Genomic DNA, 20203 nt, shown 5'->3' with positions numbered 1-20203 from the left:
GCCCCAAAAGGTCAGAGACATTCTGACCAAAAACCAATTGGTGGTATGATGCTTCCAGACTTCAAATGATACTACAAAGCAACAACAAACAAAGCAGTATGGTGCTGGAAAAAAAATGTACAAACATATCAAGGGGAATAGACTCAAGAGCCCAGAAAGGTAGTTACACTTATATGTGCAACAAAGGCACAAAGAACATACAACAGAAAAAAGGAAAAACTATTCAACAAATGGTGTTGTGGAAACTGGACAGTCATATGAAAAAGAATGAAATTAGACTACTATCTCATACCATGCACAAAATTCAAATTAGAGCAAAGACTTGGATATAATACTTGAAAACGTAAAATATATTGAAGAAAACACAGGCAAAACATTCCATGGCACATTTCAGGGATATCTTTGGAAACACTATCCCAACAGCAAGTGAGAAAAAAGCAAAATTAAACCAATGGGATAAAATCAAATTGAAATTCTTCTGCTATGATTAAAATCACCACAATTGAAACAAAAAGACATCGTACCCAATGGGAGAAAATACTTGCACATCATACATCCAACAAGGGGTTAATATCCAAGATCTACAAAAAACTTCCATCCAACTCAATGAGAAAGAAAATAATCAAATCTAAAAAATAGCAGAAAAGCTAAATAGACACTTCTCCAAAGAAGGGAAAATATACGGCAAACGGCACATGAAAAACTACTGCTCACTTATTATCAGGGCAACACAAATGCAAAGTGTAATTCTCTACCTCACACCTGTAAGAATGTTCCATAAGAAAAAGACTAGAAATAACCAGCTTAGGGGGAAGTGTGGAGAAAAAAGAACCCTTGTCCACTATTGATGGGAATGTAGACTAGTCCAGTCTCTATGAAAAACAACATAAACTTTTCTCAAATCATTAAAAAATAGATCTACCATGTAATCCAGAATGCATCTCCTAAATAGCTACCCAAAGAGTACACAGACACTATTCATTCAAAGGGATTTATGCAGTCCTGTGTTCATTGAAGCACTATTTACAGTAGCCAGGTTATAAAAACAATCTTAGTGCCTAACAACTAATAGTGGATTAGAATATGGTCTATATACAGGATGAATACTAATCAGCTATGAAAAAGGAACACTTGCTATTTGTGACAACATGAATGGAAATGGGATTACGCTAAACAAAGTAAGTCAGAAGGAGGCAGACAATACTAATTTCAGTCATACATAGAATATAAAAAACAAAGCAAAGAAACAAAGACAAAAGAAATTCTAGAAATCAGACTGCAGAATGGATACTTCCAGACAGGGAAGGTAGGGTCCCAATGGGCAGCGTGGAGCATTATTAGGGCTTTGATGGTGGGGATGATGTGATAACATACATTTGTAGAGGAGCGAGACTATCCCCTTGAAACATACGCAGTGCTGTAAATCAACATTGCTTCAATGAACACAATGAAAAATTTCTTATTTAAATATCTTAATTTTGTCTCTCAAATTTGTTTGCTTTGAACTCCTCAGAGGAAAGAAGATTTAGATAGAACTTTTTAACAACTATGATAAATAAATTTCCTCCTGATTTACCAACTATTGTCTGAATTCCAACTAAAATGATAATGAGTAAGTCAGTTGAATGTTCTTCCAACTCCAGATGAAATAGCTATAGATGCATTTATTAGGCTGATTGGTCTCTTAAAAACTGTTGTCCTGTGTGTCTTTGAAATGTCCATACTCCTTTGCTCCCCTACTAGATTCCCTAAATCTGTGTTGTGCACAGCCATCTTCCACCAGTCCCTGCCAGTGCCCAAAGGCACATTTTAAGGGAAAAAGGCAGAGAAGGGGTTGAGTTAGGAAGCACTTTCCTATTTTCACTTTGCTTCTTCCCATCTCCTACATGAAATTAGCCTCAGGGCCTTCAGCAATCATCAATCTCCCTCCAAGCCTTTCATTTCCTATAAGTGTTTACCACACCCTTAAACCCTTAATTGTGTCATCATGTCCTATCCTTTAATTTTTTTACAAGAATTAATGTTGATTCCCTCACTTTATGGTGAGCAACTTAGGAACTGGGATTATATACTTGAGTTTGTCTCCTAAATCCAGCACAGCATCCATCACAGGGCTGAGCACAGCCAGTGTTCCGTAAGTATCTTAAAATAGAATCAGTTTGGATCATGGCAGGGCCTCAGCCTCATCATATTTGGCATTTGGGGAAATGAATTAAAAGCACTAGAAGAAATGCTTTGAGTTTGCAGATATCTTTAGGTTGGAAGTTAAAGCTCATAGTCTAGTGGAAGAGACAGATATACATTTAATTAAATGTCTATGCACAGTAAAATATTGGACATATGAAAAATACAGTAGAAGGGAGAAACTGCCTGGGATGAGTCAGTATGAGAGGAGGCATTTGAAATGGAAGATAAGGGGCTTCTGGATGTATGGAGGATATGCAAGGCAGCAGAATAGAGAACGATCCAGAATTATTTGAAGAATCATGCATTCAGGCAGCAAAAATAAACTGAGTAGGTGAACATTAAAATACACTATTGATACAACAGGTAAGGCTATTAAATACAGGCTACCATGAACCATATTTACCTTGCAAAGACTAGAATTCAACCCATGAATTCTGCCCATACCGTCTTCCTCTCCTTTCCATTTCCAACATCACCACTCTAAAGTCCCTCTGTATGCTTTGAACATACTGGAATAGCCACCAATTGGTTTCCTTTCCACTTCATTTTCTATATGAATCAAATCACCACACAGCTGAATAATATCCAGCCACTTGTGGTTTTCTAGTCCCTACCAAATTGAGAATAACTTCTCTGGCAGTAAGTGCTTTCTACAATAGGACCATGACCTAAATATCCTACATCATCTACATTACTCCTCATGAGATAGTCAAATCCAATTTCCCATGGTTCCCAAGGATATCTCCTTTTTGGAAAGTATTCATGCTTTCCAATTACTTGTGCCTTTTTGTTTTACTTGGAGTGCCTTACTAACCACTTACTGAATTCAATCTCCTTCTGGGGCCATCTTGAGTGATGTTCTATATGAATCATCCCCAGGGGGAGGGGGAATTTCTATCACTTTTAAACTTCTCAAGCCTTTGTTTATTACAACTTGACATATGTCTTCCATCCTATATAATAGTTTGTGTTTTTATCATCACATGGTCACCTTATCTATCTCACCTTATTCTCTTCTTGCAGGAAAATATATGGTTTATAGTCACCTTTGCAGACCCTAAAGCAGTAAGCATAATGCCTTGCTGATGCCAATTTTTAACAATGTATATTTTTTGTTGTTACTTGCTTTTGTTTTTCTCTTGGTGACAGTATGATAGGCATGACCCTGGCACTAAGATAGATTGGAGGCCTGACATTATCTCCTCCACAGAGTGCACATATAGGGCGCTCACCACGTATGAACACAATGCAAGGACAAATGCATTGGGGAAGATGACGGTGTTGCTAAGTGTGAGTTCATCGTGGCACTAGCAAGACTCCACCATATACACTGAAATGCTGTCTGCGTAACTCTGACCCTCATCTCAGAGTTCTGCTCAATGGACTAAAGCAAAATCCTAGAGTATGTGTGAGGAGAGGGGTTGAGAGTCGCCCTAGACTTCCAGGGACACAGGGGTGCAGTGACACTCCTTACCAGGATTTATGGGAAGGATAAAAGGGTCAATGAAGACTGCTCTCAGAACAGAGCACTTAATTGATTTTCTTTATATTTATAAAGCAGTGTACACTTTCAGAAAATTTAGAAATCAGACATATTAATAAATATTTTTACAGTATTTATGCTTATATTATTTTACATATTATATTTTTGAATACTCTTTTATCATTTAGCAGCACATTGCAAAGATCTCCCCTATGTCATGGAATAGTCTTTAAAAGTAATGGCTACATAGTACTAGCCTGTATTTATGCACCATAACTTGTTTAACCAATTGAGAGGGACCACTTTTACGTACTTCTGAGTTTGCAGTGAGAGGGGAGCAATCAGATATATTTTCTAAATTAGATTAACTGGAAAGCTAAGTGTTTGGGGAAAAGTACCAGAACATGACTACGGGGTCCAATCCAAATTATACCTCTAGGTGATTTAATGTTAATGGAGAATATTTCCATCTAATTTTTCTCTCCTTGTGTTATGGAAACACCACCAAAGGACACACACAATGGGAACTGGCTGCCGGGTGTTTGCTCCTCTGTAGTGAAATCTTTCTTAATTCAATTACCTTAAGAAGTCTCTAGAAAAGTGACCATTAGTTCATACTGACATCGACCTTCGCCCTTGGTTTCCCAGAAAGTAGTACACTTCAGGGGCAGGTGGCAGGCTTTGGTCACCATCTGGGGTCTGTCCCATGAGCTTCTTCCTCTATTTCCATCAAGATTATATGTATACAGTGCCACTGTTAACATCTACTTTAAATAATCTGTATAGAGTTTATAAATTATTAATGTTACCTTCCAAATTACTGAGGGAGAGATAATTAATATACTTGCCCAGAGAATGCCAGGAGAGCATGTTTTTGTGGAATGAAATGTCAGTTCTCTCTGCATGTGGATGCTAAGGAAACCTATTTTGCATAGAAGGGGGACAAAACACAAACTTAAAGATAGAAACCACCTCAAACTTATCTTAATAATGGATTTTTTTTTATTCCTTTGAAGTCCTGGGATGTAATCCCATATATGACAGATAAAGATTTATAAATATAGATGTAGATCTACAGATGCAGCCATATCTACAAACATAAAATTGAGTACTTAACATAGGCCAGAAACAGCCTTATGCACCCCCTATCATTTAATACAGTCAACCAAGGAAACTGCCACATCCCTCATTTTCTGATGAAATGAATCCCAGATTTTGCCACTGACTTCACACCCAGCCTGGCCAAACATGCCTCAAGACCATGTTCTGCTCGTATTGTTGTCATTATTAGCAATGCTACTAATGCTACTGATTGATCCTAGTTACAGTATCATTACCATTATTTCATATGAAGCATTCCTTTATGGCATGTTTGTATCATGTCTTAAGCAATTGATATAAGCTTAAACTTTGGGGGTAGCCCCACAACTCAGGTCCAGTGGACATCTTTATTTGGTCCTTGCCAGATGGCTTTTTTGAGAATCTTCCTCTTCCCTATTCCATTAGGTTCTTGCTGGGTTGCCTCCCTTAATCTAGGACCAGCCTGAGACCACCAACTAGCACCACCAAATTCTCCCCAAAATGTAACATTTACAGGAGCTGCATTATATAGTCAGAGCTCAGGCATCTAGTTAGAAACACCCGACTCTGCTGTGGTTCTTGCTCTTCTCAGCATGCTCAGTTCTTCCTCTGATTCTGTGAGCTATTTTGTACTGCATCCTTGCAATAATTTCTTTAAAACATATTAGTAACTTTGGATCCTACTTCTGGAATTCAGTAGTATTATTACCCTCTAATTCACAAATGAGGCCACTGAGGTTCACAGGAAAAACCATGATCCTAGAATCGGAGAACAAAAGCATAGAAGCTACTCAATTCAAAAGCAATGGCTACATAGTACTAACCTATATTTAGGCACCGTAACTTATTTAACATTGAGAGGGACCACAGAGTCTGACGCCCCCCCAGCCCCCCTTGCACTGCTATGCAGCTTGGCCTCCTAGCCAGGCCTCTAGTCCTGTCCCAGAAGCCTCATAAGAGATTCCAGTCTGTGGAGAGACAAGGTACACTACAAAGATGCTCCCCTTTAAATATTCATAATATTTTAGCACATTGTCAGGCAGAGGCTCTGAGCAGTCACAACTACACCACCCATGCACGCTGGACGCGCTGGAACCCAACTCAGCAGCGCCTGCAGGGCAGATGCCAACAAGGACCCTGGGAAATTGACTGCAGGAGCCAGTATGGTCAGAGCATGCCGAGAGCTAGGTGCAAGAGAAGGCAGGTTACCAAGCGGCATGGAAACCATCCTGCTGTGTGAAAGCACAATGGGGCCTGTCCAGTATGAGGGCTGAGCAGCTGGCCTGGATGGAAGAGGCAGCTGTGAAGGTGAGCCTGGCCAAGTGAGTCGCACAGGGAGAGCAACAAAATCTGCACTCCCATGTGGCTCCCAGGACATGCAGGAAAACTTGAAAACGCTCCTCCCTGCCTTCCCAAGGGACCAAAGAAGGGGCAACCTGGTAGGGATCTCCAAGTCTTGATCTCTTTTCTCTCTGTTGCTGGATTGGAATGTGTAGAATAATTCAAAATGGAAGATCATCTACAGGGTGAAAAGAGGAGGTGCAGGGGAAGCTGGGCCAAAACATCCTAGAGGCTGGCAAGGACTCATTAGGATTAGAAGCATAAATACGCCATGGCTAATGTGTGCCTGCCCTGCGTGCCTGTGGCAGGTCTCTGCAAAGAGAGGATCCTGGGAAGCCAGGAAGGATCCAAGAAGGATCCAGTCTCCCTGGAGACTTCTGCCTGATGGGCAGAACATGAAGTAAGGAGGAGGCTGTTAAGAATGTACAGAGCTCAAGGGCCTCCCTGGTGGCTCACACAGGTGCAGGCTGTTGAGCGCTGCACTGTGAAGCTGTCCGCAGCCTCTGCAGCGCCGGTTCGGTCCCTGCCAGCCGATGAAAATCCCACATGGTGCAGCAGACCTCTCCTGTCTCTCCGGCTGCTCCCCTCAGCAGTGTATTTCACAGTCTGCCTGTTCTGTTCCCCGCTCTGTCTCTGGTGAAGCCTCTCACCCTCCCGCGCATGTGGGCTGTACCCCAGCTCTTGTATAAATTAAAAAAAAAAATCTTAAAAAAAAAATGTACAGCGTTCAAGGGCCTCCCTGGTGGTGCAAGGGGTTAATCACCACACTATGAAGCAATCCGCAGCCTCTGCAGCACCAGTTTGATCCCCAGCCAGCCAAGGAGCAACCCACATGGCGAAGCAGACCTCTCCTGCCTCGCCAGCTGCTCCCCTCAGCAGTGTATTTCAGTAGATCTGCCTGTTCTGTTCCCCACTCTGTCTCTGGTGAATCCTCTCATCCCCCACATCTCTGGCTGTACCCCAGCTCTTGTATGCATAAATAAATCTTTAAAAAAAAAAAAAAGAATGTGCAGAGCTCAAGCTATCCCTACCAGAGGCAAATTCCCCCCTGAGGGTTTGTCTTGTGAAAAAAGAGCACTTTGCTTCCCGTTTGATGTTCCATCCTGCAGGGCTGTACCTACCCTGTTGAGCTACACTGATTGATCCCTGGTGAAACAGACTGTATCTCTGTTTTTCTTTCACATGTGTGTTTATCACACGCCAGATCCCAGGGCTCAATAGGAGGTCTAAACCCACAGTTCTTGCCTGAAACAGAGAAGGCAGCCACGTCCTTCTCCCTTCCTAACTCATCCCTTGGAAATACAAAATAGCATGGCCCTCCACAGAGCTTTGCCTGAGTCCCCTCTAGTGATTTTCCCACATAAAACTCTTCCTTGGGGTAAGAAACAAAAGCAGATGCATCAGACCTGAGGCCAGGGCACACAAGGCCTGTGCTCCAGGCAACTCCATCACTTTAATTACCAAAAAAGACAGTAATAGTCTGGCAGGGAAGGGCACTCAGTGCTCAGCCTGGATGGCAGCAGTGGCAGAGGTGGTCTGAGGTCCTGCTGTCCATCTACCACTCTGGCTGTGCTTCTCTGGAAGCAGACCCAACGGCTATGTATGTGAGGACTGCATTCTGGAAAGTAGCGGGGGGTTGGGAAAGGGTGTAGACTAAATATTCCTCAGGGACCTTCCATGTGCCTTTCCTCCATCCAGGGCAGCATTGTTAGTAGCTCTAGGTGCCTGGCACTGTCTGGGCACAAGGAATACTGGAGAAGACAGACAGCACGAACAGACAAAATAAAAATAAATACATAACACATTCTTTTATATGCCCGAAAAAGAGAAATATGAATATCTGGGGGCAAACCTTTGTAGGAAGAAGAAAGCAAATATAAAGTGCCCTGGACTGGGAATCAGCTTGGCACATTCTGGGCTGGTGATTGAGGTGGGCTGAGCAGATGGGGCAGCACTCTTACTGGACAGCTTAGCTCTACCACTTGCTAGCTGGGTGAGCTTGCAATAATCATTCCACATCAATTTCTACATAATTTTATCTAATTAATAATGCTACCCTTACACAAAGATTTGTGAAGTTCAATTACAGAATGTACATTGACCACTTAGTGCTTGGCAAACAAAGATCAAAGTAAATATTAGTTGTCTGGAACATTGTTATTAATTTGTAATATCCCTTCCTGTGCTTCTACAATATCCTATACTCCAGGATCCTATACTTCAGAGGGAAGTAGTATTCTCTAAAAGTGTTCTTTTTCTGGAATACCATCCCTTCCCCTGAACACCATATAAAGCACATCCCCTACCACCAGAATCTGATGTGTACAAGCCAAACTTGACCTTCCAAAAAAGACCAAGAATTCAACACAAGATTTTAACAAAGGGCACCTAGCCTTTGTGTCTCCATCGCATATGCTTTAGAAATCAAGGAAATGATTAAACCCCAACAATATCACCCTCCTCTGTGCAAAGACAGCATTGACATTTCTTAGATATGAAGATTTCTTAGAAAATTGAAAGATCTAGACCTAATAACAAACACAGGAAACCCTTTAACAAAAAATTTTTACAGTCAATGGCTCATTGATGCTTTTCTTCTTGAATATGGATGCTACTCTGTAACAAGGTATACAAACTGAGCTCTACCTTGCAAGCTTCAGAGCAGTTCTCAGTCAAATCCTTTTGACTATTCCAGGATATGAATCCTCACTTTTATTATTCAACTTTGTTTTAGCTTGGTTTTTATTCCCATCAAAAGCAGCAAGCATAAGGAACTTAGAAAGGGAACAGATAACCTAGGAAACAATCACCCTAAAATAAAAATCAGCCTGCCTGAGAGAAGGGGCAATTTGTAAGGACTCCACCTTGCCTATCACTCAGCTTCTCCTTCCGGTCTGAGCTGGGATATAAGCCTGCCTCTTAGGAAGTGTAGTTTGCAAACCAAACCTGAAAGAGTCCATCAACTGAACTCCATAAAGTGTGAGTACCTGGCAAATTTGCCATAAATTCAGATTAATGGAATATAAGGTATATCCTAGAGATTACCCCATATTAACAGAAATTAAAGGAATTTTGGCATAATAAACACTAATCATTCTTGCAGTAATGTAAATTAATAGTCTCCCTAGACGCATTAGTTTCAGCTTTGAGCTACTCCAATGCAGGTATCAGCAACATCATTAGCAGGGCAAGTTGTCTGATTGAGCTCCAGTTGTAATGTTTACATAATTATATGAACCAAAACCTGAATGTCAGATCACCACATTCAATTGTGTCAGAAGGAAGAAAATAGGAATGTTAGGGTGTCCGTGCACCCATGGGAATACATATTACAAATGTTAAATATATATGCATGTGCATGGTACGTAAATAAGCATTTTACATAATTTTTCATTGCATTTAAAATAGAATGTGAATTCAAATTGACACTAAGTTCCAAAGATGCTAAAGTAGGGAAAATATATCTCTAAGTCATTGAAACAGATATATATATATATATATATATATACAATTACAAGTATATATATATATATATATATATATATATAATTGCATGTGAAATTATACCAAACAGTCATTGAGGGTTTATTTTCCATCAGTTATGGCAGCAAGTGCATCTATATTAATTCATACTTAAAATAAATCTAGGGGGAAAGGGTAGGTGCTTTGATATTTCCATTTTCATATATTTCCACTTTTCATATAATGAAAGTGAGGTTAGGGAACCTGCCCCAGGTTACAAAACTGTTAGGTGGGGCAGAATTCAAACTCACATTCACATCCATTTGTTTACCCTGCTTCCAAAATGAGATAGCTCTTGGGAGGATCCAAAAATTGTAGGGGTTTGGAGATACTTCAAAGAAAATATATATGTCTGAAAATATTAAGTAGAAGACAGAGCTACTTAGGCTTTTTTGTTTTGTGAGTCAATGGCTACATCCATTGAATGTATGTGTACACACAAGTACTCCAAATACACACACAGTGATGTGGCCAAAAGACAACTAGGTTACATGTGTTTAATCATAATTCTGTTTGTTGGGTTGGAGTATAAATCGCTCATTACTATGTACCTCACAGCACCTGTTCTCACTGACATTTGAGTCCTCCATAAACATTCTCCAACTGTAAATAAATAAATAAATAAAGTCATTGTGTGTAGGCAGGGTTAGAGGTGCAAGGATGCTGGCATGAGGGTCTGAGAGAATGTTTCCACCTTGATCAAAACCAAACTAATGATTACAGGTATAAGCCATTAGAAGATGCCAATTGAAGGAATACATCATTTTTAATTATCCTGGGTACTTATAAAAAAGGGGGTTGTCTCATATATTTTTCACTAACTAAAATAAAATATTGATTCAGATCTCACAATTAATCCTTATAAGCAGACTAGGCATTTAATAATTCAGTCACATCTCTCAGTGGGCTTGTTTGTTTCTTTCCCATGGCTGAGGAGAAACTGCTTTCTGAAAAGATGGGGACCATTTTCACCCAAGAGCATCAGCTCAAATTCCTGTAATTACACATCATGGTAAATATTAACTCACTCTAAGTGCTTAGCCTCATTCCCAAAACACTATCTAGAGCAGAAACACAGGCCGTTTTTCCCTTCCATACCCACTTGAAATCTTTTTTCTTTTGAATGTTCATTTGATGATTTTTTGTTTAACTTCTAATTAACTCTGAAGCTCTCTAAGTTACAGAATGCATTGTAGCTTCTAGGATGTATTATAGCTTCTAGGATGTAGATATAAAATGACATGAGGACATTCTCAAAGGATGGTGTCAATGGAAATGGAAGCGTGAAGCCTTGACTCTGTCATCAATCTGCTTTGAGAATGTACAGCTCCTAGTTGGCCTGTTTCCTTATTTGGAAAATATAGGAGCTCTCCAGGCCTCTTTGGACTTTAATAAATAACTTGTTGAACCTAAGTCCTATGATTCTATTTTTTCAGGCATTTATAGTTCAAATAAATTCTGTAGAGTGCACAAAGAGAAAGAATCTTAGTTACAAAAAAAAAAAAAAAATCTTACTAGTAGGAAAAAATGCCAGGCTTAGGGTCTTTCAATTCCTAAAGATTTAAGAGATTCTGTGACATGGATTTTGATCTGCCTTCAAAGAAGATGATTTCCCAGGCAAGCTACACAGAAGTATGTTCCGATGACACAGAATGGTCATTTCAAACACACACATAATAAAGTTTCCTTTTGTGTTTATATTCTCTGTCTTGGTAGACTCATCCTAGATTCATAGGCAAGAACACAGATTATGTATTTTTTTTTTTTATGTTTACAATCCCAGTACAAGTATGTTACTGACATAGATACATCATTGAAAGGAAAAAGGTGCACATTTCAGACTTGCCTAGAACTATGTAACCCAGATTTCTCACAAATCCTATACCATTCTAACCTATCTAGAGTCCCCCCTCACCCCTGCAACCACCTGGTAGCATCTTGCAGAAATATTAATGTCTTGGGAACACAGATAGAGGAATTCACATTAGGCCATCATAATTGAGTACTCTGGGTGTCAGTTGTAGTACTGATAGCTTTCCAGGGTACCAATCTACCTCTTAGACCTGCATTTAAAATTCTAACTTCTGTTATACAATCTTGGTCAACTCATTCCAATGTTACTTAAATTCTCAAAGACTAGTTTCTTGTCAGTACAGTGAGGACAATAAGATCACATGTGCTAGTTTGAACACGAAGTATATGTAAAACACCTGACACAGTGTAACAATCAGGTAGTAATTGTTATGGCTCCTACTATCATCGATTCCATCTGCTGCTGGTTTCTCCCAAAAGGGCATAGGTACATAGATATCGCTGTCCTCTACTGGAATTATTAGAGCCTGTTTTGCTTTCCACAACAAAGGTCACTGATCTTTTCACAAAACCTCTCAAATTCTTGTCAGTTTTTCACCCAGAACTGGTATTCTCAGCAGCTGATACACTGACCTTACAAGTTTTAAGAGACAGATTATTAACCATGTTCTTAGTCATCCACATCATACCAGTCACTCTAATGTGGGGTGATAAAATTTGTAATTTTTATGAGACTTACTGTGCAAATGCTAACTATAAATTATGCCTTGAAAAGATAGCTGAATGGATAGCTGGAGAAAGTTCCTCCCAAGTTTTAAAATAGGATCTTAGCAAACCTAGTTCAATCTTACCAAACGTGCATCAGAAACAAAGAAAATGGGCACCAGTAACATCAGCTTCCATAGAAAGCTCTCCACTTCCCGCCCTTCTTGATGGTTTAAAACATACCCAAAGTAGTCTCACACGAATCTCACTCACATATATCACATATTGATAAACAGAGAGCATATCTAATAAATAGTTGAAGCCATTTTTTTTCTTATAATGTACAGAACCCATCATAAGTTCAAATCAGTTTTTATGAGTGGATTATAGCAGAGACCTAAAGCACAGTTTTACTTGCATTTTCCTGGCATTTTCACACTTGATACCATACTTTTTGAAATTAGATTCTATTTTCACTTGTCTGCTCACAATTAATTATCAACAATCACTGGATTTTTTTTTTTTTGTCCTATTTCCTCTCTCCATATCACTTGAGGATTTCAGCTTGCCCTATACAAAATATCAAATGGTGCCACTTGTAGGTGGAACACAGGAAAATCAAATAGCGGGTCAGGGAAAAGAAAACTTGCAAGCTGATCATAGATTTGAAGCAAATAGCAAGGGAGGGGGAAGGTGAGGGGTCCACAGTGGGGAAGGAAGAGCACAAGGGATTATGATGGCCGTTCTCAGGCGCTATGGTGATGGGAGGACTCGGGGACCTATGCCTGGAGGGAGAACATGATATAAAATAAAATAAAATAAAATAAAATAAAATAAAATAAACTTGCCCTACAGAGTATCATGCAAATCTTTCCTACAAGTGAATCTATTCACTTAGGATAGGCGAGCAGTTTTTATTAAGACACACTGGCAAAGGTAAATACCGCAGATCAGTTAGGGGGGACAGGGATGTGCTCAATTTCCCTCCTATAGGTAAAAACTTTTGTTCCTTACCTCTTCTCCTGGTAACAGCTGTGTAGATAGGTATCTGTTGTTCTGCAGGACAATTAAAATGCTGGTGGCTTCCTCTTAAAACACACCATGACTTCAGCCTAGGAATAGGTTTTCATGACTTATTCTTGATGAACTGGCAAAACAACAACAAATATTTTCACTTGAGTTGATTTCTCAACTATAACAAGACTGTGAAGCTGAGTTATCTTAAGTGCAGACTAATACAAAGGAGCTGAAGACAATTCCTAGAAGCTAAAAGTTAAAAGAAAGCTCACAAAGCCATCACCCACCTACCAGCAGAAACCGCCATTCCAGAAGAACCCCCACCCCACTGCTGCTCTCTCACAGTGGTTAGGTATGTCCTCCGGTTCCTGATTGCCTAGCACTATTCACAAAGTTTCTGGACATAGCAACACCTGGCTTTCCCCAAATTAAGTAAAACGATCAACTCCAGGTGCTCGCTGTTCAAAGCAAGATTCATTAAGCAGGAGCCTCAGAATCACTGAAGAGTTTATGAGAAATGCAGAATCTCCACCGACCCCTGCAATCTACCAAATCAGCATCTTTATTTTGAGAAGACTTCCGATGATCCATGTGTGCATTTAAAAATGCATATACCTGGATCTAGTTATCAGAGTTTATTATTTAATTGTTTTAAGAAGTGGTCTGGCCAATGGTTCTCAAATGGCACCCTGTGACCAGCATTATCATCATAACCTGGGAGATGCTAAAAATACAAATGATTTGGGCACCAGATTTACTGAATCAGTCACACTGGGAGGGGGACTCCGTAACCTGTAACAAGTACTACAGGTAATTCTAATTCACGTTAAAGATCTAAAGCCCTTGCTCAGGGAGAATGACAAGCTTAGGGCCATAATAAGCAAGGTCCCTTTCCCACAGATGATGGTCAGGGATAGGCTTGTCAAAAATTCAGAAATGACAGCAGCATATCCAGTGAGTCATCAACCAGTAGTAAAAGTTCACTCTGTATACTTCAGAAGGACAGTTTGTAAACTGGGAATACACCAATCAAAACATAGAATGAAGCTTAGAGGTATATTGTAGCAAAGTAGCTTACTTAGTGCAAAGGCAGTGATTTCTTCTTCCTTACAGCAATGGGTTATAATGTAATTTTCAATATCAACCTTGGGAGACAGTTTAAGTGTTGTTTATGATTTCCAGAGGCATAAACAAGAAATAATCTAGGTCAGGTCAACATGGCAAAATAAGCTAAATTAAGTCTTGTTTATATGATTAAACTGGTTTTGTCTAATCGGGGAATTTTTAGAGGCTACTCTCCCCTTGTTTTTTGATTTTAACTGGAATAGAACCCAGACCTACACAATCAGAATGATTAGGGGTAGGGAGGAAAAGAAACTCCATGCACGTTATTGAAAGTGAAGACTTTTCTTGTCTACATACCAACTAAGATTCATGAACTCAAGACCCATCTGCCTCAAAGCCAACATAAATGAAGCCAGAGTGGAAAATAAAACTGTATTCCTGATGACAAGAGTGCATGAGAGTCAGTTCCTGAATGTTCCTGGAGCAAGCCCTATCACCTGATTTCCATTAACATAAACTAATGGGTTTGATTACAAATGAAGCTGTAGAAAATCCTGGCATTAAGGAATGTCCTACATTTGATGGAAAATTAAAAGAGACCCCCATCTCAGATGAGAGGTTGTAAAACCTATATTTTTAAACTTCAGTGATTATAAATTTACATACTTCAATAACAATCCATTCCAAATTACAAGATGATAATTAGAAATGCAAATAAGCATAATCTGACCCTGAAGAGAACACACTAAATCCTCTTTCTTGGAAGTTTATACTTCTGAAGTCTTCTCTCATGGTGGTGCCAAGCAATACTCGTGAAGCAGTTATCCTCAGTTGGGTAGGAGAGCAGTTACCAAAATCCCCTGGGCAAACTTTTTTCCAAGTTTTATACCCTCCCGCACTTCATAATTATGATTCTTTGAAAAAACCAAAGAAATTTCAGTCTGTTTTATAATCGAGACCTGATTAACTGTCACTTTTCTGATCCAACCACTTCATCCACGCATCCCTTTTGTGTTTATTTTCAACTTTTTAGCTTGTTAATTCAAATTTCCCTTCTCTAATTATTCCTATACTGCTTTACTAAGGTTAAGTTTCTGCATTTATGGTATGTGGATAGCAATCCTTTATATTAGTGTGGGGCAAAGATTAAATGAGATATATTATTTTATACTATACTATAGGTAAACTGAGTAGTTTCAGTCTCTGGCATATATTCGATACTCAATAAATCTTGACTTGAAAATAATGACATGTTCGTGAATAGAGGCTTTCACGAACTGATTTATGTTTACATTACCAACCCCAAGTGCTTTCAACTCCTATATTCTCAATCCCAACCATTCTCTATCATCATTCCTTAAACCCTCATTAAGTGGAACTCTGATAAGATAAAGCTGTTGATATCAAGAAACTTACAGTGGAAGAAAGAAAACCCAATTCAATCTAAGGATGACAAAATAACACACTAACAAGTTAGAACATACATAAGATGGAATAAATGTGTTGCAATGATTAAACATGCACTTAATGAAAATCTTGACAAAGAACGATCAGAGAGAACAATCTTGGAAGATATCTTGAAGAAAACTAGTTTTGAGATGGAATTTAAAATACAACTGCATATGGACTATGGGAGAGAGGAGGGAAATTTTGTAGAGAGATGCTTGTGGGTATGGTCCAAGGCAGAGACAAGCAAGTTCTATAATATGGAATGAATGTTGTTATAAGTCTTTCAGGCTCTGTTTGTCTAAGGTAAGTAAATGTTTCCATCTGGATTCTAGACCTGTGTTTGCCTAAAATTATCAGGGGTTCTGAATACATATCACAAATTCTTAGGTGAGCCTTTCAAATACGCTAACCATTTTAGAGACATTTAACCTGCAGTGAAATATGATTGGTCCACACAGGCATTCCAAGGAAAAATACTGCCAATGTGGGGAAATATTTTATCCAAATCTCTGGAGGTGGAGAAAGAAGAGAATTAAAGTTATGATTAAAAAGACAGTTACGTGTTTTGCTCTTTTGATTAATCTTCTCTGTATTGTATGAATACACACAGTGTGCAATGTACCATCTGGAAAATCAAATACGGGAAAACTGCAGGGCTAATGTTTTATAAATCTCTTCATTCCACCATTCTCTGGCCTCCAAAGTATTATAAAATAGACAGAGTTAGCAAACTGTATTATCTTTTCTAACTTTCTGAATCATATTAACTAATTTCCCTATGAAACTTGGACTGTATCTGCAGTTCCCTCAAAATTCAGATTAAAAAATATTTTTAAGCACTACTTAAATGTTATAAAATTATGGCATATCTTTTCCTAGTCAACATTTTTCTTATAAAAAATTATTTGGGGGCTAATTTGTTCAACACTCTAGCAATTGTCACGGGAAGTTGATCATGCAGAAAGACACTAAAACATGTACACCATTATCAAAAATAAATGATAGAATTAAATAAAATATATAGAATTCCATTCTAATCATTGGGAAAGAGGTGAAATTTGATCAAGGATTGAGTAGTAAAAGTAGTACAATTGAAGTTGGGGAGTTCTTGCCAGACAGTGAAGAGGGCTAGATTCAGATGGTATCTTGTAAGTATGAAAAATATTCATGAATTCCTAGCAAAATAAATTCAGATAAGCTAGTAGACCTTCAAATATCAGCCAGTCAATATTGCTAATAGACTGGCTATCTCTGGTTTCACCTTTAGAGGATAGGTTTTGTTTGACAGGTCACTTTTTGTTTGTTTATTTTCTTTTCAATGGTGTTTATTTTAGAATAGCAGGAAAATAGTGAAATCTTCATTTAGAATAGAAAAACCACAGGAGAGGGCTTGTTAAATATTAAAAATTCTGATAGCATGAGAGAAAGATTTCACTAAACTTCCTCTGTGGCTACAAAACTGTATTAGATTGAGACATAAGATTGAATATAGTATGTTCTTTTAATTTAGAAAGCAATTCCTTGAAACAGACCCAGGGAAAGCACAATTCCCAACTCAGACTTTTTTCTAAATTAAACTTGGACAGCTCTATTGCCAAAACTGTCAATTAAATTCTAAAAATAATTATATGTTAATGAATACTTAAGTATACAATGATCGGAAGGTTCTGAATCAGTAAGTGATCTCAATGCACAGTAGAAGCTGTGACAATAGCTCAGTCTTACAGGTAGCTCGTTCTATATGAGTGGGAACACTCAGTGCAAATTTCCGATATCCGGATTATACTCAGAGTTATATATATGCACATTAATATAGTATGCATATATAATATTAAATCACCTTACATGCAGGTATCTGTTTTTGTTCATTATTCTTATGGCAAAGTATTTGTTTTTTAATGAAAATGTTGTCTTATGGTTTTATCTATGAAAGTATGCAATAGCTCCTCTCTCCACTTTTCATTCCAAATCTATTGATATAATTAATATTGGTTACTGCCTCTCTTCTGGTACTGTAATTTCAGGCTTTCAGGTCTAGTCTCCCAGCCAGGAGTGGATCCCATGTTGCAGGGGCAGCGCTGAGTCCCAGCCACTAGACCTCCACAGGTTGGTGTCTCACAAGCCACAGCAGAAACTTCACTGACGCTCAGGCAATCAAGTGAGAAGAGGCAGATTTGCTTAGAGAAAGAAAAGTTTATTAAGGAGAAAACAGAAATAAAGTGGGATCCCCAGGATGGTGAAACCAGACCAGGGAGGGGTGAGGGAGCCAAAGCGGAGTCGTGCCTCAGGGAATAGAGAATTTCCCCTAATTATTCTAAACTCCACCAGTCTCTGGTGATTGGTTAGTTCTCCTGGTCTTACTCACTGTCTCAAAGTCTCTATGCCAGAATTAAGTCTCTGTGTCCCAGCCCTTCTCTTAGCATGCTTTTCTTTATCATCCTTGTTCCAGAATGTCCTGTTGCTCTTGGTCCTGGGGTGCTTGATTAGTCAGTCCCCTTTGGAATTTGTTGTCCTTATTGCCGGAGTCCTCCTCATTGCTCCGAGGCTTTTCCTATTCTATTCTGACCTTAAGGGCTGTCCACTTACCCTATGATTTACTTCCATAATGGTTTTGACGTATATGTAAATGTATATGTGATTTCCCCCTTCTTTATTCTTCTGTGTTTTGATAAAATAGTATTTTACAATAAATATTCTTCAGTGTGTTTCATCCTTGTTAAAAATATTATGGCCCTCCTACTAGACCACAGTAGACATAACCTATTTTTTTATAGTATATACTTTTTTTAAAAAGATTTATTTATTTATTTATACAAGCACTGGGTACAGTCAGAAGCGCGGGAGGGTGAGAGAATTCACCAGAGCCAGAGCTGAGAGCAGAGCAGGCAGAATGACCAAATACACTGCTGAGGGGAGCAGCGGGTGGCAGAAGAGGTCTGCGCGCCATGTGGGACCCTCACCTGTGGCCTGGGATCGAACCGATGCTGCAGAGGCTGCAGGCAGCTTTGCAACCCAGCACTCAACCGCTGCGCCACCAGGGAGGCCCAGACATAACCTATTTTTATTAGCTGCATACCATTTCATAAAATGTCTACCTATAACCTTTTTAAATTTGTCCCTCTGTTTGACTTGTTTTCCCCTAAGTATTTGCTATCACAGTGCAATAATGAACATCCTCATATTCATATCCTTAGATACTGATAGTTTTGTTCCATTATGATGGATGACTAATTGTGGGAATGCAGAAGCAAAGAAATGGCTTCATTTGATTTTAATATTATAGGCAATGTCATTTCACTATTCAAGATGGTAGTTGTGATGGGGGATAAGGATAGAAAAACTGGAAAGGATGTGCCACAAGACCAGAAACCTGGCTCACACACTGCCAAGAGCTGGGTGTAGGGGTAGAAGGGATTAACATAGCCATGAGCCCAGCTATAGGAACTTAGATCCTTAGACATCAATGCCTAGATCACAAAGCACAAGACCCAAGCAGGTATCAGACTGCTGTAGGGGTGTCAGGAGCACAGATCTGAAGGTGAAGATGTGGACATTGAGGGTCACTGTAGAAAGCTGGCCCCTTTCAAATTCTGCATAGTTTATTCAAAGTCAACAACAAACAAACCCATTTCTCCTCCACAGAGTGAGTCCCTCCCAAAGAAAAGAAGACTGTATCAGTGCAATCTCTGCACAGCCTCAGGGCAGCAGTCCTTCTGTCCACCTGTGACTGCCCAGGGGCTCCTTTTCACCAACTCTCTGAACCCTCTGCAGGGCAGGAGCCTTGCTGCCTGCCTGTGACCTGTACCATGCCAGGACTTTTCTTCACTGAACTCCCTCAGCCTCCCTCAAGACTGCCTGCCTGCAACCATGCAGGTCTCTCTTAGCAAATCTGTCCCTTTCAGGGCAGCCCTTTCTGCCTGCTTGAACTATGCAAGTGTATTTTATTCTTCTCTCCCTTTTATATTAAACCTGCCCTTTTGGATATAACTAATGTCTCTGCATTGTGGAGAAACTCACCTGGGAACTCGCCGGTGCTGGTGAAAGAGGAGCTCTCCTGAAAGCTTTTCCAAGTGAACCCAAGGATCCCACACTCCAAAATCAACATCTCCCAAAACGACATCAGTTACAGACATTTATACTCAACGCTAGTTGCCTACGATGGCATTTTTTTCATCATCAAATGAAATCAATCTCTTCCATTTTCCTAGTGAGAAAGAAAATGGTATATTACTGCTACAATTACTGTTTCAATTCATTGTTTTATATGCTTATTTGACAATTGAATTTAATTTCCTGTGTGTTTTTCTGTTCAAATCCTCTGCCTATTTTACTTTTGGATTATTAAAGAATTTATATATCTTTATATATTAAAGATGAATATTTTGTGTATTTCATGTGATGTCAAGATTTTCTTTGGCTCTTGATTAATTTAATCATACAAACATCCTAGTTCTTTAATCCATTTTCAGTTGGTTTTTGTGCATGGTGTGAGGTAGTAGTCAAGCTTCATTCTTTTGCATGTAGTGACCCAATTATCCCAGC

General features: G+C 39.2%; 1 long non-coding RNA gene across 1 annotated transcript in view; it reads right to left on the bottom strand.

The window, feature by feature from the left end:
- LOC119233837 (uncharacterized) overlaps nt 1–19846 on the bottom strand; it is an 86333-nt gene extending 66487 nt beyond the window's left edge. Inside the window, exons 1-2 of the long non-coding RNA XR_005122486.2 lie at nt 19679–19846; nt 13145–13277 (exon numbers count right to left, since the gene is read on the bottom strand). This is a non-coding gene — a long non-coding RNA (uncharacterized LOC119233837). The remainder of the gene's footprint in view (nt 1–13144; nt 13278–19678) is intronic.
- Between the last annotated feature and the right edge of the window lie 357 nt (nt 19847–20203).

This window comes from Talpa occidentalis, unplaced genomic scaffold (assembly GCF_014898055.3).
Source record: "Talpa occidentalis isolate TD23 unplaced genomic scaffold, MPIMG_talOcc4v2.1 talOcc4.8, whole genome shotgun sequence".
NCBI lineage: Eukaryota > Metazoa > Chordata > Mammalia > Eulipotyphla > Talpidae > Talpa > Talpa occidentalis.
The sequence above is the reverse complement of the archived record's forward strand: the minus strand, read 5'-3'. Positions and strand labels throughout refer to the sequence as shown.